The 18,866-nt window shown below is 32.9% G+C and overlaps 1 protein-coding gene across 2 annotated transcripts in view; it reads right to left on the bottom strand.

Moving 5' to 3' along the window:
- Positions 1-18,584, bottom strand: part of LOC124360471 (elongation of very long chain fatty acids protein-like) — an 86,418-nt gene extending 67,834 nt beyond the window's left edge. For both annotated transcript variants that reach the window (XM_046814154.1, XM_046814171.1), the window contains exon 1: positions 18,472-18,584. The gene's annotated coding sequence lies outside the window, so the exon portion shown is untranslated. The remainder of the gene's footprint in view (positions 1-18,471) is intronic.
- Between the last annotated feature and the right edge of the window lie 282 nt (positions 18,585-18,866).

Genomic DNA, 18,866 nt, shown 5'->3' with positions numbered 1-18,866 from the left:
ATTATTTTTATGGCATAGGATACTAAACTATTAATTAATTTCATAGTAAATCTATATGGTACCAGACATTCATTATATTTTGTAAACAGAACTGTGTATTTTATCAGGGCTGAAAAGAAATAAGTCTTGCAGGACCTTTTATCGAACCAATAAATAACTCATTTTCCTAAACACATACAAATTTTGAAAACTTCATCAAGAATTACATGCATATTTTTAACTCTTAATAGACTTCAACACTATAACCTAACGAAATCAATCCGTTTACCAATTAATTTCAAGACACGAGTTAAATTAATTTTTTAAGCTGCTTTATTTAGTTCAATTATTTAAACATTTTTGAAAATAAAAAAAATAAAATTTTATTCCTTTTGTAATATAAATCTAAAGGTAGCGAGCAAGTTTAGAACCAAACTAAAGTTTCTTAATTGATAAGGCAACTCTGTAAACGACTATATGCTGGCCAAACAGAACTATGTTTATAGCTTCTTATTACGATGGAAGGTTTGAAATTAAAAATAGGTTTTTGGACATCTGTCATCGTTATATGTTACAAAATATATGACACAGCGTTTTGGGGATTGCTTACATTTCATACCACGTACGCCTGTGCTGGAGTGACGTGATTGTGCTCTTGACTTGTCGTGCTCATGACGTGTGTTTGGGGCTTGTATAATGTAAAATGACGTCTGGACTGGACTCCAAGCAGTTTTCGGGTATGTTTTCCTCTTTTTGTTTTTTTGTCTTTTCTTTCTCTTCTTTGCTTCTTTCTTTCCATTTTTATGTATTAATTACCTCGGCGTTTGATGAAGAGGGTAGCTTGCAATCCTCGGAACGTTGTGTTACACATTTTGTAACAAACAAAGGTGAAAAATGTTTAAAATACTATTATCCTTTCAAAGAGAACTAGTTAGATTAAAATTTATGTGGTATAGACTGTATATTTTGTCTCTGTTATTTCGTCATGAAACTATTGACTCTTGCTATGTGTTGTATTGTTAACCGAAAAAGACGCTTTGATTTAACTTGATCTGTAATAGTTGGGTAAATAACTGTCTATCATATCAGAATTAAACATTAAGTGTCCATAATTTGAAAGTAACGTAATGATGTTTTACTATCCATGTGCACATTTCAATGCCTACATAACTATGGGTTTTCATATAATGAAATCTATCAATTTCATGTTGCTAGAAGTCCTTCTTTTAATTATAGTCAGGATAAGTTCAAACACATTGTTCTGCCAGTACAGCGACTAATTATGTTGAGTTAAAATATTAAATTAAAATTATATTTAATATTTAAATTTATAAAATAATTTGTTATTTAAGTATTATAATAAAATTATTAAGTATATATTTTATAAATTGTGTGTTAATAAGTTAGTTACAACTCCTCTTATTTGCATTTTCCTTGTGACTGTTAAATACAATACTTAAATACCTTTTATTTATTACTATTATATGTACATGTATTAAATATCCTTAACAACAGCTTGCGATACAGTTATTTTTTAATTTCAAAAGGTTTAATAATTGTTATAAGCATCCCAGCACATTTTCCCTCTAGGTTTGTAATGAACGGAGTTGTGATTTTTTTAAATTTGAACTGCCACCATATTGGTACGAAATGGCGTACCATACCAAGCTGGAGAATGAAAATAGCCGAGATATATACAAGAAAATTTTCTGTACTAAGGTTGAAGTTAATTCAGCATTCCTACAGCAAGTTATTGGCGATAGAAAAATCCTCATGAATGGGATTTAAATGTAATAAATATCACTTAAACTGTTCAATATGCGAAAAGAATTATTGTTAATAACAAAATGTTTGGCGCGTTTTATGACCATTCCAGAACACATTAGGATTTTTGCTTTAATTTCATAAATAACAGAGTTGGGATTTTAAAGTTTGAACGGCCGCCATAATGGAAAGAAATTCTTTCGGCTTGTTTTTGATTTATTGAAAGTGGTGTGGTTTTGGCTCTGGAGTCTTTCGTGTTTGGTGAAGTTATGCAAAAATATTCGGCAAGTGCTACTATGAAAATAATTGCAATAGGTTGATTTTGTATAAAAATGCAATACAAAGGATACGACCTATACTTATTTCATTTGTATACTTTAATCTTATATTGTATTATTAAAGAGACTATAACACCCTATTCTAATAGGTTTAAAATCTAAATGTGTCTCGAACATTACAAGTTTAAAAAATGTTAACTGAATAAACGGTTTTCATATTGCAAGGCAAAATAACAGAAGAGAATCAATCATACTTTTTGTTGCAGCTAATATGTTTGCCTTCAACTTATCTTACTCCATATTCACACCATAATTATTGTAATTTTCGTTAATGATAGGAAATTGCTACGGTGCACTAATTTTAGGCCGCCAATTTCAGGGTTCACCTAAACAAGACCGCGTAGACCAGTTTTTCACTAGTTTTACTCCAGTTCACCTTCAACTTGTATCGTTATGTGTAGGTCACTTCCGATGAAAGTACTTGTACATCTAAACTAATCAAATAAATATAATTTAACTTGTGCTCAGTTTTAAATGGGTTTACACTGTGTTTAGAATATTAATAGCAATTTCTTTAAATACTGTTAGTGTTAATAAATAAATGGAAAATGACAAAGACGTATTGATTGGTGCTAGATCGGTAATATTATAAATAGGTCAATAATAATCATTAGTATAATTAACATTAGCAAAATAAGTAAGAAAATACCCGATTAACTACGAAACAATTTTCATCAGTGCACAGCCATAACGAATAAATAGTAGTTGTCCAATAACATAATAACCAAGATAACAATGGTTATAAAATAACAAAACAGCAATACATATTTCTGTATAAACAGTCAAAAACAGACACAAATAACAATAAAAACTTAACGATAATTAAGCTACAACAAAATCGACCAACCATAAAATTCCACAGGTATTTTACCTGAAGGGAAGGTATGACAGAATGGCCATATTAATGTGGTTAAATAATTCTACTAAGGGACATTCTAAAGACATTAGGTTACTGTCGACGAAATCTACATCACCGGACACCTCATTACCATCTCCATGAGTCAAGGCATGCAACTGCGATGGCTGTAGAACCCTAAAAGTGTTCCTCTGGTCACTGTAGCGTATATCAAATGGCGGAGATTGGTTACCTGATGAATATATAGATATTAATTTAGACATTCTTTAAGACGAAATGAGTGATAATTGTTGTGTTATTAGTGTTCTTTCATAACAGTATTAAGTGGCATTCGTTTTAAATATTGTAGCAAAACACTATAAAAGGAACTTGGATAACGGACATTGACGGAATGTTCCTACCAATACGCATCATGACGGATGGGTTACCCGACATATTTTACATTTATTTTTGAATTTTGAATATTACTGGATGACTGGCTGAATAAATCAAATTGGCATGTAACATATGAGGTATTTTAGTACGTTCTCTATCTACAGATTTCCTTTTGCACTAAACAAAAACCGCGCATGTCAAACTTAATTCTCCCAACTTAACGTAAGATTCTGAATTTCACAGTACGTTCGAAAGCTCTAAATGTTCCTTCGATTACAAGAATTTAGGTGGTTTTGATGGTTGCAGACAACATTTTTTTATTTACTTATTTTTAAATAATTATATAGTGAACATACCTCAAAAATATGAGGGGCCTTTATTTTCAAAAATCTTTCAGATTCCCGTTCCTACTGGGGATTTTCCAATTCATCTATATAACTGCTCTTCCAAAGAGAAAACTAAAAATTTCATTTTAAAGCTTTAGTGTAACATTTTTATCAAATTTCCGAGTAGAGCCTCCTTACTCATCATATCGAGTACAGTTCAGTCCAAAATTGAAGACTAAGCAAGAGGGTGATTGTATTGGTTTCTTATTCTAGCCTCAGCCTAAATAAGTACATGTTTTCTAGAGATATAATGTGTGAGACATTCGGTGATACTTATCGGCCTGACAGTTGCAATCAGTCTGAGAATCTAGCTTTATCTCTAGAGCTATAAACAGAGACTTTCACTGCAAAGCTTTGGCAATGCGTTCCAATTTGAGAAACTAAGGAAATAGAATCAAAACACGCAGAAGGGCACCACGTATCCAGTTACACATGTCGACGATGTGCTAGACTAATATCATTTCATATAAATGACTAGATAAATCCATTTGGTTTAATTAAAAACAAGGTTTACTCTATAAAAACATTGCAATGGACATTGTCATATTTAGTAGATTACCATTATTTAATTTTAAGATGTAATGATGATTAAGAGAAAATATAAAAACATGTGAATTCAATACACAGCCACTATCAGATTTATCATACGATTTATCTCTCTCACTTTTTCGCTATGTACTCTATTCCAGTTGTGCTCATTAACCCAGAAGAGATAAAATTCAATGTCCATATATCAATATAAATGTAATACATATAATTAAATTAATACGATGAGTGTTTGACAAAAAATGTTTTATAAGCTAAGAATGTAGTCTAGACATTGTAACAATATAATCGTATAGTTTCCCAGCTTAAAACGTGACAATGACTGAGGCGCTGTAGCCCTGACTGTGGTCGGGTAGAATCGCGACGGAAGTGAAGTAATCACTACAGAGTGGTTCCTGGTCACAGCTGTAATGTATGTAAATAGTCGTACCTTGCCTGCTAACTAGGAGAGGAGAGCTGATTATGTGGGCGCGAGGACGGGACACAATTGAGTTTCAGGGAGATTACACGTTAGACGCGCGGTTTAGGAAAGGCTCAATTGAGGTCAAGGAAGGAAAACCACGCCTTCAAGTATGTTCTGAATAGTTTTTAAGCGTTCAGCAACAAAAACCTTCACTCAACGGAAATGAAGGCAACTTTAATGTCGATGTTGCACTGCTTGTTTTATTACACCGAGTTAAAAGATACTAGCATATTCATACATTAAACTGAAACGTGTACTGTGTCATTATAATAACTGTATGATAACACAATTTCATTTCATTTCTCATTAATCACAACAGAGTTCTTTCTTGGCAAATTGTAGATTGAAAGATAAATAAGTACGAGTTATCAATAATCAGATGGGTGCTGAGTATACGCGTATTTTTGATCGCGATTATTATAAATTACCAAACTCGTGAATTACATTACTGAAAATAGCAGTTTTACTCAAATAAATTATTAAAGTGATTTGAACTATGTTTTTACTACAAATATACAATTTACCGGAATTTAGCCGAAATAAAATCAACCTTATATGAATTCAATAGTTTATTTCACAAACCAGTCAAGCGCAAAAATTTAGAACAACGAATTTATAACGAGAGTTTTTTTTATGGAAAACAAAAATTTTTAATGGAAAAACCAGTCAAGAAACACTTTTATTAAAATCTCAGTCTAACAATAACAAGTTTAAATACCAGCAATGTCTGCTTTCTACCCAAAAGTAACGCAAAAGATTTGTTCCGCAAAATTTAGTTTTTACATTAGTGTTTTTGAAAATATGCCTGAGGAAGGCCATCTAACAAGAAACGAGGACTTTTGTCTTGAAAATTATGATTCATACGACGGGAGACAAAAACCACCAAAATAGCAAAGTTAAATTCAAAGATAATTTAGAAGAAAAGTTAGACGAAAAACTTTTTGATGGTTAACATCATTCCTCTTGAATGTACACATTAATTTTATCTGATAGAAAATAAAACTCTCTTGATGTTCGTATTCATACTCGGATTGTGACTGAAGGGATAAGAGGAAAACTATCGCGTAGCGAATAAGAACTGTTTATGTATCTCACATAACAGATTTTGCAGGATTACAAAAATGTTACTAAAAATACAACTTCTTAAGATCAAAAATGTCAAAGCAAAAGTGAAAATAACATTCATCTGATACAGAATTAAATTTCTAAATTTTTTGCAAAGGAGTTTTTTTTACTAAATTGAATTGAACCAAACCTCTAAAATCTGACAAGAAAGAATTCTAATAACGTTTTTAGTAAACTATACTGTTTACACATCCCACATAACAGATTTCGCAGGGGATTGTTACCTCTAAAATCTGACAACAAATAAGTCTAAGAACTCTTTTAGAATTCATATGAAAATTTATTATCATACTGAAATTATGCTGACTAGTTCTATACTAGTTTTAGTTTAAAGTACGAATGGCTTTGTTCAACGTGGTACAATTAAATAAGCAGTAAAAATGTTGTGCTACATCTTGGACTCCTGATTAAAGGTCCACAACAGTGTAATAACCTGCTTATATATATTTTTTTATGTAATGCAAAATGTGCTGTAATTGCATAGCTTGTGATCCATAAAGGGAAAGTCAACAAGCCTTATGCTATAATGACATAACTGTCTAATAACAATAATATCCATTTTGCTTGGATTATATAAAAAAAATCTGCATCATACATTCTAGTTTGAGAAATCTTTTTAAATGAAACTATTGAATAATCAACATATTTTCATTTGTGACACGATACATAAGTGAAACATATGGATTCGTCATAAGGAATAATAAAAGAAATTGTCATAAGGAATACTCATTTTTGCTAGGCTACATTAACTTTAAAATAACAAACAACATAAACAAGCTTTTCTTTTATATCGTGTGATTCAACAAGACAAACCACAATTCTATAAAGTTTAGATACGACCTTTTGTAACAATAAAAGTTTTAATAATACCGAAAAATGTAAACAGTGTTTGAATGCGTATTAACTACGTCTTTAAAATGAGACATTTCCCATAATTATGCGACTACAAATAAAGGCGTTAACATTGTTATTGTTGAGCTAGAATGAAGGTGACCTCCAAGCGCCAGTATAACCGGGTACTAAACCAAACGTCAAACACGTAAATTAAATTTAAATGTGCGTCAACCAACCGTAGGAAGACCGGCTCTTGGGATGATAATAACGACTTGCAGTCTTTATATCTTTGGCTGACGGTAAAATAACTATTATCTGTTTATTATTTATGTCTGACAATTGATTTTAAGTTTATTAAGCCAGAAATATACGTATGTGTTGAGGAAAAACTATTGTTTAATATTTGTAATCCTTTCGATGCCACCTCATTTTGACCCCTGCCAAAATACTATGCGCAATAATTATTTTCATTCGTAAAGAAAATGTCTCTACATATTTTACGGAAACTAATATATGCTTAAACAATGGATATTGGCTCTCGACTCCTGTACTACATGGCAGAGTGGTGCAAACCGATCCATATTGTAATTAGATGATGTCTTGTGCAATACAAAAACCAATGTACAATCAATCCATTAATTATTTAAATTAAATATATAATCTGAGAAAATTCATCGTTTGACACCCTTCCATTTCAGTTATTACCAAAACTCCTGCTGTTGCGATCTTTCTTGAGGTAAGTTTGTCGATTTCATGGAAGCTAGGGTGTATTCTTTTACTATAGAAATTGGCTCTTGGATCCAAGAAACCCCACGATATATTTTCTGCGATACAGTCAACAGTGTATCAGATTCCTGAATTGGTTAAAGAGTCAAACATATGCCCAAACCAGCTATCAGGTACGTTTTGATAAATTCAGAAAAGAGCATTTTGCTATTTTTTCCAGTTTATGTAAATAAATCATGGGATATGATATTTTGAGGATAAATATTAATTCTTACCCAACCATAAGATGCACAGTTCTATTTCATAAACATGATATAGTCGGTTACCAGTTTGACTTCTCCTACGACAGCCAGTCCGCTCTAAACAGAATTATTAAGTGTTAGTATAAAGAATATTATGAGTTATTCTTTTACGTTTATATTTTCTAATCTTTTTCAGTTATACTTTTTATTACTTGTTATTGTACAAGTATAGGAAGCTTGATTATTTTCTTTTAATTTTATGTATTTTGGTTATATTTTGCTCCATACTTTATGAAAGTTAATTATCTTTTGATTTATTATTGTTAGTGCTATTATTGTAACTATTATTGTGACTACTGTTTTAATTATTATTGTTGCTACTTATTGTTCTTGTTCAAAGAGTTGTAATATAACTTTATAAAAATGAAGTGTTGTCTTGATCAATAAATGAAAAGTGTATTACTCCATTACATTTGACATTGTAGGCATGTTTCTAGGGTATCCGAAAGCTTCTGGAGAACAACACATGAATCATACTGGAATGGAAATTTGGGAATGAGAGCAGAGAGCCTATGTTGCTAGTGAGTACGAGCAAAATGTCGTAATCCTTCAGTAGAGCAAAGATGGGCTGATTCTGCAAATGTGAAAAGTATATTTCCATCTTCATTTGTGTAAGTCAGTTTTTAGTAAATTTCAACAGTTATGATAAAAGGATAAGGACTTTTCTGTCTCTCTAAAGTATAACCAAGGAGGGAGTAATTAGGAGTATAAGGTAGAGCATATTTCTGGCATATTTCGAACTTGGATTATCTAATAACCACATAGAAGTAAGACAGCATGGAACAATCATGCATGAACGTAATGTGGAAGCTAGGAGTCAATTTGTATTATTGATCAAAACAAAGATATACAATAAAAATGCTGACATACCTGTAGTTGCATATGTCTTGTCGACATACATCATACGTAAATTGCTCCATAATGCTCCATATTGGTGTATAATGTTCATTATCACACTCTAAAGAGATTTCAAGGAGATAATTGTTGTTTCTTGAACTGTGTTCAAAGAAAGGTGAACGGTACTTCTTTCTATGAGGAATGATATGATGGGAATATTTATATTGTAATGTTATAAATTTATTAGTGAATCACTGTAATAAGTAACACTCCGTAACAATGCAGTGTGCATTATAACAATGCCTGCTGTCTAATTTTAAAACACCCTTACAATTCATTCTATTTTCATTTTAACATCTATTGGAGGCAATGAGATTCCTGTATTCTGTAAAATTAATAAACGATCTCAGCCATTTCTTTGTCTTCTCCATGACTCTTTCATAGACAGGCTAATCACAACAATTTATGATCAACAGTCAGAAATCACTGTTCTTGTAATAAATTATTTATTTATTTTATTAATATTATTATTTTATTTATTAATAAACATTTTTCACAACAATTATAGTTCGTGCTAAATGTCCCTTATTTAATGCACCTTATTCATTGTAGTATACTTATCATTATTCCACTGAAGCCAACTGTAACCGCATGGTAAATTAGTATTATTGACTAACTCATGGAAATTCGATCCTTGCAGAATTCCATACGGACTTGTCGGTAGTTAGGTATTCAGCCAGACTACTGGCATGCCTGCATAATCAGGTGTGATGTGAGCGTTTTATAGTATGGCGTGGTACTACATGAGTGGTGGTTATACCGAAGTGAATAAGGAGATCATGTTTTTGCAAAAAGTGATCAGGTTAAGGAAATGTTTAAAAATAGATTCGATTTAGTTATGGTTATTAATTTGTGGTATTTAAATACATCATAAAATCCTGTTAGATCTTTCGATAGGAGTATAAACAGGACAGGATTCTAAGATTCAGGCTTTCGTAAGAAATAAATGTAAAACCATTTAATTACTCTGGTCTACTTCACTTGTTGTAATGGTAGATTAGTAGTACGAGGTGGTGTTAATTTTAACAGGTTTATTACTAAAACTTAGAAACTTTACACGTTCGAAATGTATCACCTCTCGGATGAAGAAGAATGTGGATTGCAGAAGGCCACAGTTATGAGCGGACAATAGAATTTCTGTTGCTTTACAAGCTCAGGTAAAGTTTATCCTGCGAGGATGAGGGACCATCCTCCCATAGGACCCAGCCGTGATGTATATGTACCTGTATGCTGAAGGTGTATTGTCAGCATGTGATATCTAGGAAGACAGCAGTGTATCACCCAGGTGGCCAGTTGCCAGCCTGCTCTCAGATAGGGAAGGCCGCCACAGCTGCTCCTGCTTCACAACCATACTTCCTTCTGTCTGATAAATCCTGCGATACAAGGCCGCCGAGGTCAGGGCAAGGGACCGTCCTCCCACAGGACCCAGCCGTAGTGTGTATGTATGCTGAAGGTGTATGTCAGCATGTGATATCTAGGAAGACAGCAGTGTATCACCCAGGTGGCCAGTTGCCAGCCTGCTCTCAGATAGGGAAGGCCGCCACAGCTGCTCCTGCTTCACAACCATACTTCCATTCTGTCTGATAAATCCTGCGATACAAGGCCGCCGAGGTCAGGGCGAGGGACCTTCCTCCCACAGGACCCAGCCGTAGTGTGTATGTATGCTGAAGGTGTATGTCAGCATGTGATATCTAGGAAGACAACAGTGTATCACCCAGGTGGCCAGTTGCCAACCTGCTCTCAGATAGGGAAGGCCGCCACAGCTGCTCCTGCTTCACAACCATACTTCCTTCTGTCTGATAAATCCTGCGATACAAGGCCGCCGAGGTCAGGGCGAGGGACCGCCTCAGCCGCCTTCTGCACAATTATGCGTCCATCTGGATTGCAGCTTGGAGGTTTTTTTTACTGCCGCAGGATTGCAAATTGCACAAATAATTTATCATGTATGACTATGCATGAATCACGGCCATCAATTTCCAACATTCTATCAAGAGACATATCACCTCATGTAATTGTAAATACAGTCTTCTTAAAATGTAGTAATTTTACAAAAATATGCATTTTTTTACGATACAATTTATTATAAACAAAAGTATGCTTATAAATCAAGATTGATGTACAAAAAGTTTTTCCTATGCGCAAAGATCAAAGGAGGTATATTACTCAGTTTACAACTGAACGATTCTGAGAGAACACAAGTTACTACTGATAAATCGTGCAATATCGTTGTGTTTAGCTTCTTAAATAGCGTTAAATAATTTTTGAATCGTATTTTAGTGTTTTCAATTATTTGTTTTATGCAAATATTTTATTTATTACTCATATTTTATTTTACTGTTATTACTTATTAATTTGCATTATTAACGCAGTAACGTACATAGGTTTATTAATTAAGGTTTTGTCATAATTAATGTTTTAAGAGTTGTGTGCTTAGCTTTAAAATCCTTTTTATAATAATACACTATTTTCTCCATGATGTAATGTTTTAGTTATCTTATAACAGGGTTTTGAAGGATCAGCTGGTGTATTATTTCTTAATCGCGCAAACATAGAACTTTGTAATTGTATCAGTAAAAATAAATATACAGCTATTTCTGATACATATACTTGATGTTATGATACAATGAACATAAAATAAACTTAATTAAATAAAATAAAAAATAAAGTTCTATTTTTGTATTTCTTATAAGAAAAACGTTATCTACACAAGGAACAGAAGTATTTTGGGCACCACGGTTTATCCTCTTTCGTAAAACAGGATTGAGTACCAAAACCAATCAACTACTGTTGCTTCTACTGACGAAAACTACAATTTACTTTGCAACAATTGTTATCATCGCTCTACTTGAACGATGAATATTACTTGTGAACTTTAATATTTATAATAGATGATTTGACATCGTTATATATGTTAAATATAGAAACGCTACATTTCGGGAACTGTACATACATCATCTTCAGCTACCAAGAACCTCGGACATAAAGCTAAGCATCCGCGAATACAAAACATGTCTTATCACATCTGTAAAAAGGACAGATACCAGTTGACGAAACATAGAGGTCTAATTTTGCAACACATCACTAAGGGAATTGGACTATATTACAAATCATACGTAGTTATACATAAAGTACAGATTATTTATTTTACTGTCGTAATAAGATAGTAAATGGTATTCACGTAGAAGTATACTCAAACACCGTTACAGATAAAAATATCTTCCAAACTTTTAAAGTGGATATATATCTAGATTTATAATATTTATAGGCTAGGCATTAGAGTTACATGACCTAACTTCCGAAAAGGCTAAATAGTCGTGTAAGCCGAAAACGCTGCAGGCCACAAATAAACACAACATTTTACTAGTCTAATCGCAGAATAACAAGTGCAAAACATATTCAGTGCCGAGAAATATAGTTACTGAGCATTAGCGCGCTGCTCGAAGAGTAAAAACATCTAATTTGATGTGGATGTCGTTGTTTTTTTTTTTTTTTTTTTTTTGTTGGAAACTCATTCCACAACGGTACTAGGACATGATTGATTGTGGTTTATTTTAGGTATCTTAATTTAATGTACCATTTCAGTTTTCTTGGATATATTTTGTTGTTGTTTTATTTGTAATGTAATGTTATATTTCTTTATATTATTAAACATTAATTTGGTTTTACAAAATAATGCAACGCCTTACGTGTCCGGATTATAGAGTAGCAATTAGTATCCAAATTTTACCAAAACGTTCTGTATTTTTCGTTTTAAGTCAATTCCAGATTGAATCTTTAAAAGTCCCTGTATGTATATATACTCTTCTAAGTACTTTAAAGTTTAAATAAAAACAGAATATTCAGTGCTCATGTTTTTATTTTCGAGTTCTCAGAACCCTTCATCAGAAACACACTGGATTAAAAACACACAAACAGAACTCAAACCAAGAACAAGAAACATAACCAAAATAAGTTTTTAACAAGTAAATACCATAAACAACAAGATTCCAATCAGCTGTATGTAGAATGTTTGTAAATGTTTACATAGAACTAAAAATTTGTTGTTATAAATTTTGTTATAAGAAGGCAAAGAGAATCATCTTAAGTTCAACCCATCTGGTTGCCTTGATTTTAAAATTAATTGATGTGCGATTTCAACATTTCTTAGATTTATCAGATTAGTATTTTGATTGGGATTTGGCTATAAACGGTAAATTCCTTTTAGGCTGAAGCAATTTTCTAATTTATTTAATTTATTTTTATTGTGTTGAATTGCATGAGCAGGTAATGGTCTCTCATAATTTTGATGAACAACATCAAATCGATGATTGGCCATTCTCACACTTAATGGAGTGATGGTTTTTCCAATATAGTCTTTGGAATTGCAGAATACATATATCTTCTCAAAATACATACATACATATATATATATATATATATATAAAAGTGTGTGTGTGTGTGTGTGTGTGTGTGTGTGTGTGTGTGTGTGTGTGTGTGTGTGTGTGTGTGTGTGTGTGTGTGTGTGTGTGTGTGTGTGTGTGTGTGTGTGTGTGTGTGTGTGTGTGTGTGTGTGTGTGTGTTCAAGTTCAAAAGATCTTTATTCAGAGAATTACAAGTTGAATACATGCAAAACATTAACAGTACATGCAGTTTAAATATCTATCATTACATGCATTTTTAACCGTACATTCCCAATGCCCCTATAATGGCGCGTGCGGGAATTAAAGTTGGCTTACTAAATTACATTGCTTATTTTTTGACAGTCATTCCTTTACTTTTAATAGTTATTTAAGATCTTCTCCATGCACAAGTCATTTACCATTATTCCAACTAAGCACTACATTCAAAAAGTGATATTTGATACAAATGCTTTTTTTCCAGTATATTAATATGTTTAAATATAAATGCTTAAATTGTACTATAGCAAATTTATTATGACACAAATTAATTGATTGAGCCCACCATGTTCTCCAATTTGCTACTGCTAACAACTAACACGCATGAATACATACTTATATCCTTCAATAACAATGTTTGTATATATGCATGTAAATCTACATACATATAGGCCACACACCTACTTACACACATCTGTATATAAATAACAAGAGATAAATAATATAAGCAATTAACAAGGTATAAACATAGAAACAAATCAACAAATAACAACAATAAATTAACATAACAACAATAACAGTACATATAATTTTATAAATAAATAATAAATATTAAATAAATAATAAATATTAAATAAACAATAAATATATCAACAACAAAGACAGAAAACAGGTTAAATTCCAGACTTACTCCTGATATGAACTTTATACATTTTTCATTATAAATTTTAAACATTTCATCTTAAATTTAGGCTTTCGTTCAAAATATATACCATTGCCATATCTCTCAACCAATTTATTAAACATCTTTGGGCCAACATAGGAAAACTGATGTCTGGCAATTTCTTTAAAATAATTTGGTACATCGAGAAGTGTTAATTGAGCAGCTCTTGTTTCCCTGTACGTCATTTTAATGGGATAATCCTGCAAGTGTTTATAAACATACATCAATACGTTAGACTCATACACTTGTTTGAAAGTTAGGATATGGTTATCAGTGAACAAGTAACTAGCTCTGTCCGTACGCCGAAGTCCAAATACCGTTCGCAAAGCATGCCTCTGACTCATTACCACAGGCTGCAACACCGTGCTAAAGGTACCACCATAGTGTACGATCCCATATCTCATTGTGCTCTCGCACCATGACATGTATAACTGTATTAATAATTCGCTAGTCAAAAACTGTTTCATGTGGTACAACGCATAATTGATTTTCCTCAGTTTCTTTGTCAGGTACGTTACGTGGAATCCCCACTTTAACTGAGAGTCAACGTACATTCCTAAATATTTTACATTATCGACTATTTCTATATTTGAACACGTACAGCCGTACAAGCACTGGTGGCCATGGCAGAACAAATCAAACATATTCTGCAGGTCAGACTTAGGCTTGTTACTATCAAAGAATAGAATACATTTAGTCTTCGATACATTAATTAACAACCTGTTGGCAATCAACCATTCCGACACCCTTACCAAGTCCCTGTCAATCTTTGTCCTGAGAGAGGCTCTGCTGCCAGATGAACACACCAGATGTGTGTGTGTGTGTGTGTGTGTGTGTGTGTGTGTGTGTGTGTGTGTGTGTGTGTGTGTGTGTGTGTGTGTGTGTGTGTGTGTGTGTGTGTTTTGAGAAGTTCAACTAAGAAATCTTACTGAACATTTATAGAATTCCCCAGCTTGTGGAAACGCCCACAATCTGGTACGCTGACCTTTTTGGGACATTTAGAGATGTGGGAGCTGAACTCTTTAGACTACAAACTCTTTTTGTGTTACTTCCTGGAGGATCTCTTCAATACCTATCAATACCTCAATATTGATTTTGATTTGATGATTTTTGATTTTGATCAATACCTGATTTGAAAAATCAAAGATCAATACCTAGGCCAAACTTAGTTAGATGTAAATGCTCTTAATGGGCATTGGAAATGGCGATAAGCGCTTACATAGGATTATGTCCTCATAAACTGATCCAAAGCCACACATTACCTTAAAGGCTTCCCTGCATTATTCACATTCCAGCAATAAATTTCGCACAAATCCGGACAGTTATTATTTGTGGACGGCCATTTTGATGGAATTGTTTATTTAAATATTTGCTTATTAATTTTGTTGATGTAATTTATTTACCTTATTATGATATATTTACGTTTTAACGTTTCGAGTTGTGTTTAGTAGCATTTATTATTTTGGAGACAGAAATTTAAGTGAGTTAAAAACTAAAGTAAGGAATAAAGCTTAAACTAAAACATATTTACAACTGGGCCTAAATAATGAGTGTAAAAAGTATATTAAAGTATAGTAATAGTCATATAATTTTTTTACTGCTTTTTAAACTTTTGGTAGAGAGTTTTATAATTATTAATTTGATGACTTAGTGTAAGTTTAAATTTAACATATTGTACATAATTCTCACTATCTTCTGAACAGGTGCAAAGAAGTGTTCTACAGAACACCTAAATCGTTCGTAAAAAGTGCAAAATACTCTAGGGCCTTTCTACTCTGTAAGTTGTTATTAAAGGTGTCACTTTTATTTTTTAAAATAATGGACAACGATAAACTTCTGTAAACGTTCTTCCGGGTTAACAAAAATGCTATATATTTGTCAATAGCATACTACTTTCTGCGTTCTTCTTAATTTATTACCTCCTAAATAATATAGTCAATAACTTACCAGAGTAAAAGTCAGACAGGTTTTACTCTCTATAAACACAGAAGCACAGACAATGCGCCATTGCGTCACACACATAAGGAAAGGTCAGGTGAATATAATTGAGTGTTTATCGAACAGCAATATAATGTTGGATTGAAAGTGAGTGGATAAAAACCTTCGCAGCTCCGGTCGTGAAATGTCATATTAATTGGTCCTTCAAAATTAAAGAGGTAATTATTCTAATATAATAAACAAATGAATTTTTTTAAAGAGTTTATATGTATAAGATTTCGTAGACCTTGTTTACTATTCGAGTTCACCTTTTTTAATATGTTTTCCGCCGTACTTATAGAAAAGGTGTTACAAAGCGGAAACGGCAGCTAAGTTGGAATCTAACCGATTCTACTTTCAGTGGTAAACGTCAAGCCATCCAACAGTAGTAGTCTAAAATGCTTGTTTTGGTTACGGAACTTTTTAGCCTAATATTTAGGTAATTTTAGAATTGTAATCTAAACTTAGAATGTAAGTTTAAGCCCATACAAAGTTCAAACTATAACGATTTAACATTCTTTTTTATACTAGTTGCTAGGTTGTCTGAGATCCAAGTCAATAAGAAGCCAATAAGACGGCTGAGCGTTTTCGAAGGCTGTCATTCGAAGAGATTGGAAAATATTCATTGTTGTCTGCCTGTCTCTCCACACGATATCTTGAAACCGAACTGACTTTATATTCTGTATTTCATGAAATTTTGCATGAAGTTTCATTCTATTTAGGCAAGAATTGGAATTTGGCTGAACATAATTGGAAAACCTTTTGTTATCCAGAAAAATGTATTTTCTATATAATTGTCTGTCTATCTTTCCGGAGGACATCTCGAGATGAAATTAAGTTATAGATTTGAAATTTTACATCCAACATGTATTTGTACCTGCAACGAAACCTGTTACGCGACACGAAGTGTGGCTCACTCCTACTTTTTTTTATAACCGGGACTGTAGAGTGAAACGGAGACATGCATGTTAGCACAAAATATGGAAGCTTCGATGATATGCCAAACTATTAAACAGTTTTCGTTTGATACAGTAAAGCTATAAACTAAAATTGTTTCAATTAATTATAAACAAGGGAGTAGTATGCTAACCATAAGTTGTATAACAGCTTCGCTGAATTTGAATGCAAAATTTCAAGTCTATAGTTTATTTCATTTTTGAGATATCATCATATTTTTACGGGATAGTATTTATTACACAGGGCTAATGCTATGATTTGTTTCTTTAAAACTATCCAATTAAAACAAACTCACATAAAGCCAATAATTAGCCAACAAACTCGTTAAAGTCAAATGTGCCTTTAAGCCATCAACTGTAATATCATAATTTGATGCACTCATACACCCGCCATGATTATATATTAGGTCTTTTTTATGTTCGAAGGTCTTCCCCATTGTTAACCGCTGTCTCCAAATGTTAGTGCTGTGTTGGTGTTTGTTATTTTATACAAATTACAATACATTTGTACAAACTATTCTCCTATTTAAATGTATACTTTATTTTCTAGCAATAGTGTTATTTATCTTGACAGTACAATTTATTTCTTAACACTAGTAGTCCAACATGACAGTATACTCGTAAGAATACTAACTAGTTGTTTCGTGAAAGAGAAAAAGAAATGTCCAATATAAATCGATGTTCAACAACGAGAGTTTAATCGGAAGTCGAAACGGAAGGGTAGCAAAAAGGCTTAAAATACAAAATAATTAATTTTTCACAGGTTACATTTTTTTAGATACATTAAAAACCAATCTTAGGCAACAATAAATTATACTAGCGTTAGCCAATGAAATAAAGAAACCAGCGACATTTAGATTATCTTCAGCCTGAGGTCAGAATTACACTAATGATCACAACCCGCGTTATACGTATTAAAATATTTCGTATTTATAATTTAAGGTTTTTGGTTATTTAATATTTAAAATATGGCAAAAAGTATAGGTAACGTTTGTAGAATAAACAAGGTTTGGCTTTCAAAACTTACTATCGAAAAGCATATAAGTACATGTTACCAAGTTTTAAACTAAATTTAAATTTAACCCATATCATAAGATAGTTATTACTAATCCCCATGTCTTTAAGAAACGCGAATTTGGTAATGTACTCATAAATAGGCAACGCATAGCAGAAATATATTTTGCGACAGTTGTAGAACGATTCTTTAAATATGAGGTTAGGGAAGAATCATGTCGTACTGTGTTGAAACAAATCTTTAATGCGATTTATATAATACGCGTAATACGGTCTTTAAGGTAATGATTTAACGATTTATCTAGCACACGTCCGTAACGAAAATAGAAGGTAATTTACAGTGTACGCAGGTACTTTTTTTGCGAAAAGGGTGTTTTACTTTTATTGTACAATTTCAATGCTTTTTATCTTTATTGCGATTTATACAATTATACGGTCTTTAAGGTTATGATTTAACGATTTATCTGGCACACGTCCGTTTTACTTTTTTTGTTTTGCTTTTAAAATTCCGCTCCTTGTATCTTCCAATGTTTTTTAGGGAGAACCTCACTTCCTCATTATGTCTTGTTGAAAGTCGTAGTGTAATGTACGAGCTGTATCAAAGCTTGCCTTACCTGTCGAGTGTTGAGCCATCGCACACCTGAGGGTCGCGCTGTCCCGGAAAAGTAAGTATTACCTCCCAAGGTAGTCCCTCGGGTCTCCTTGGACAAATGGTACCGGACCGTGTTTGCAATGAAGAGGAACAATTATCACAACACCCGGTACCCGACCGGTCCTGTCCGTGGAGCAGGAAACACACCGACCTCCCGTGACGTCACACGTCACGGTGACCTTGAGTGGTGATCCTGTGTAACAGGTGTCACTGCCGCCGCGCCCTGCCGGGCCGTGCCGTGCGTGGAACAGGTACGTTGTTAACCTTCGGAGTTCGCTTCTGGCGCGCCACACTCGTACAACTCTCGACTGATTTATGTGATTCAGAAATGTGTAAATTAAACAGAATTATCTGATC

Source organism: Homalodisca vitripennis, chromosome 1, assembly GCF_021130785.1.
Source record: "Homalodisca vitripennis isolate AUS2020 chromosome 1, UT_GWSS_2.1, whole genome shotgun sequence".
In the NCBI taxonomy this organism is placed as follows: domain Eukaryota; kingdom Metazoa; phylum Arthropoda; class Insecta; order Hemiptera; family Cicadellidae; genus Homalodisca; species Homalodisca vitripennis.
This window is presented reverse-complemented; position numbering and strand designations above follow the sequence as displayed.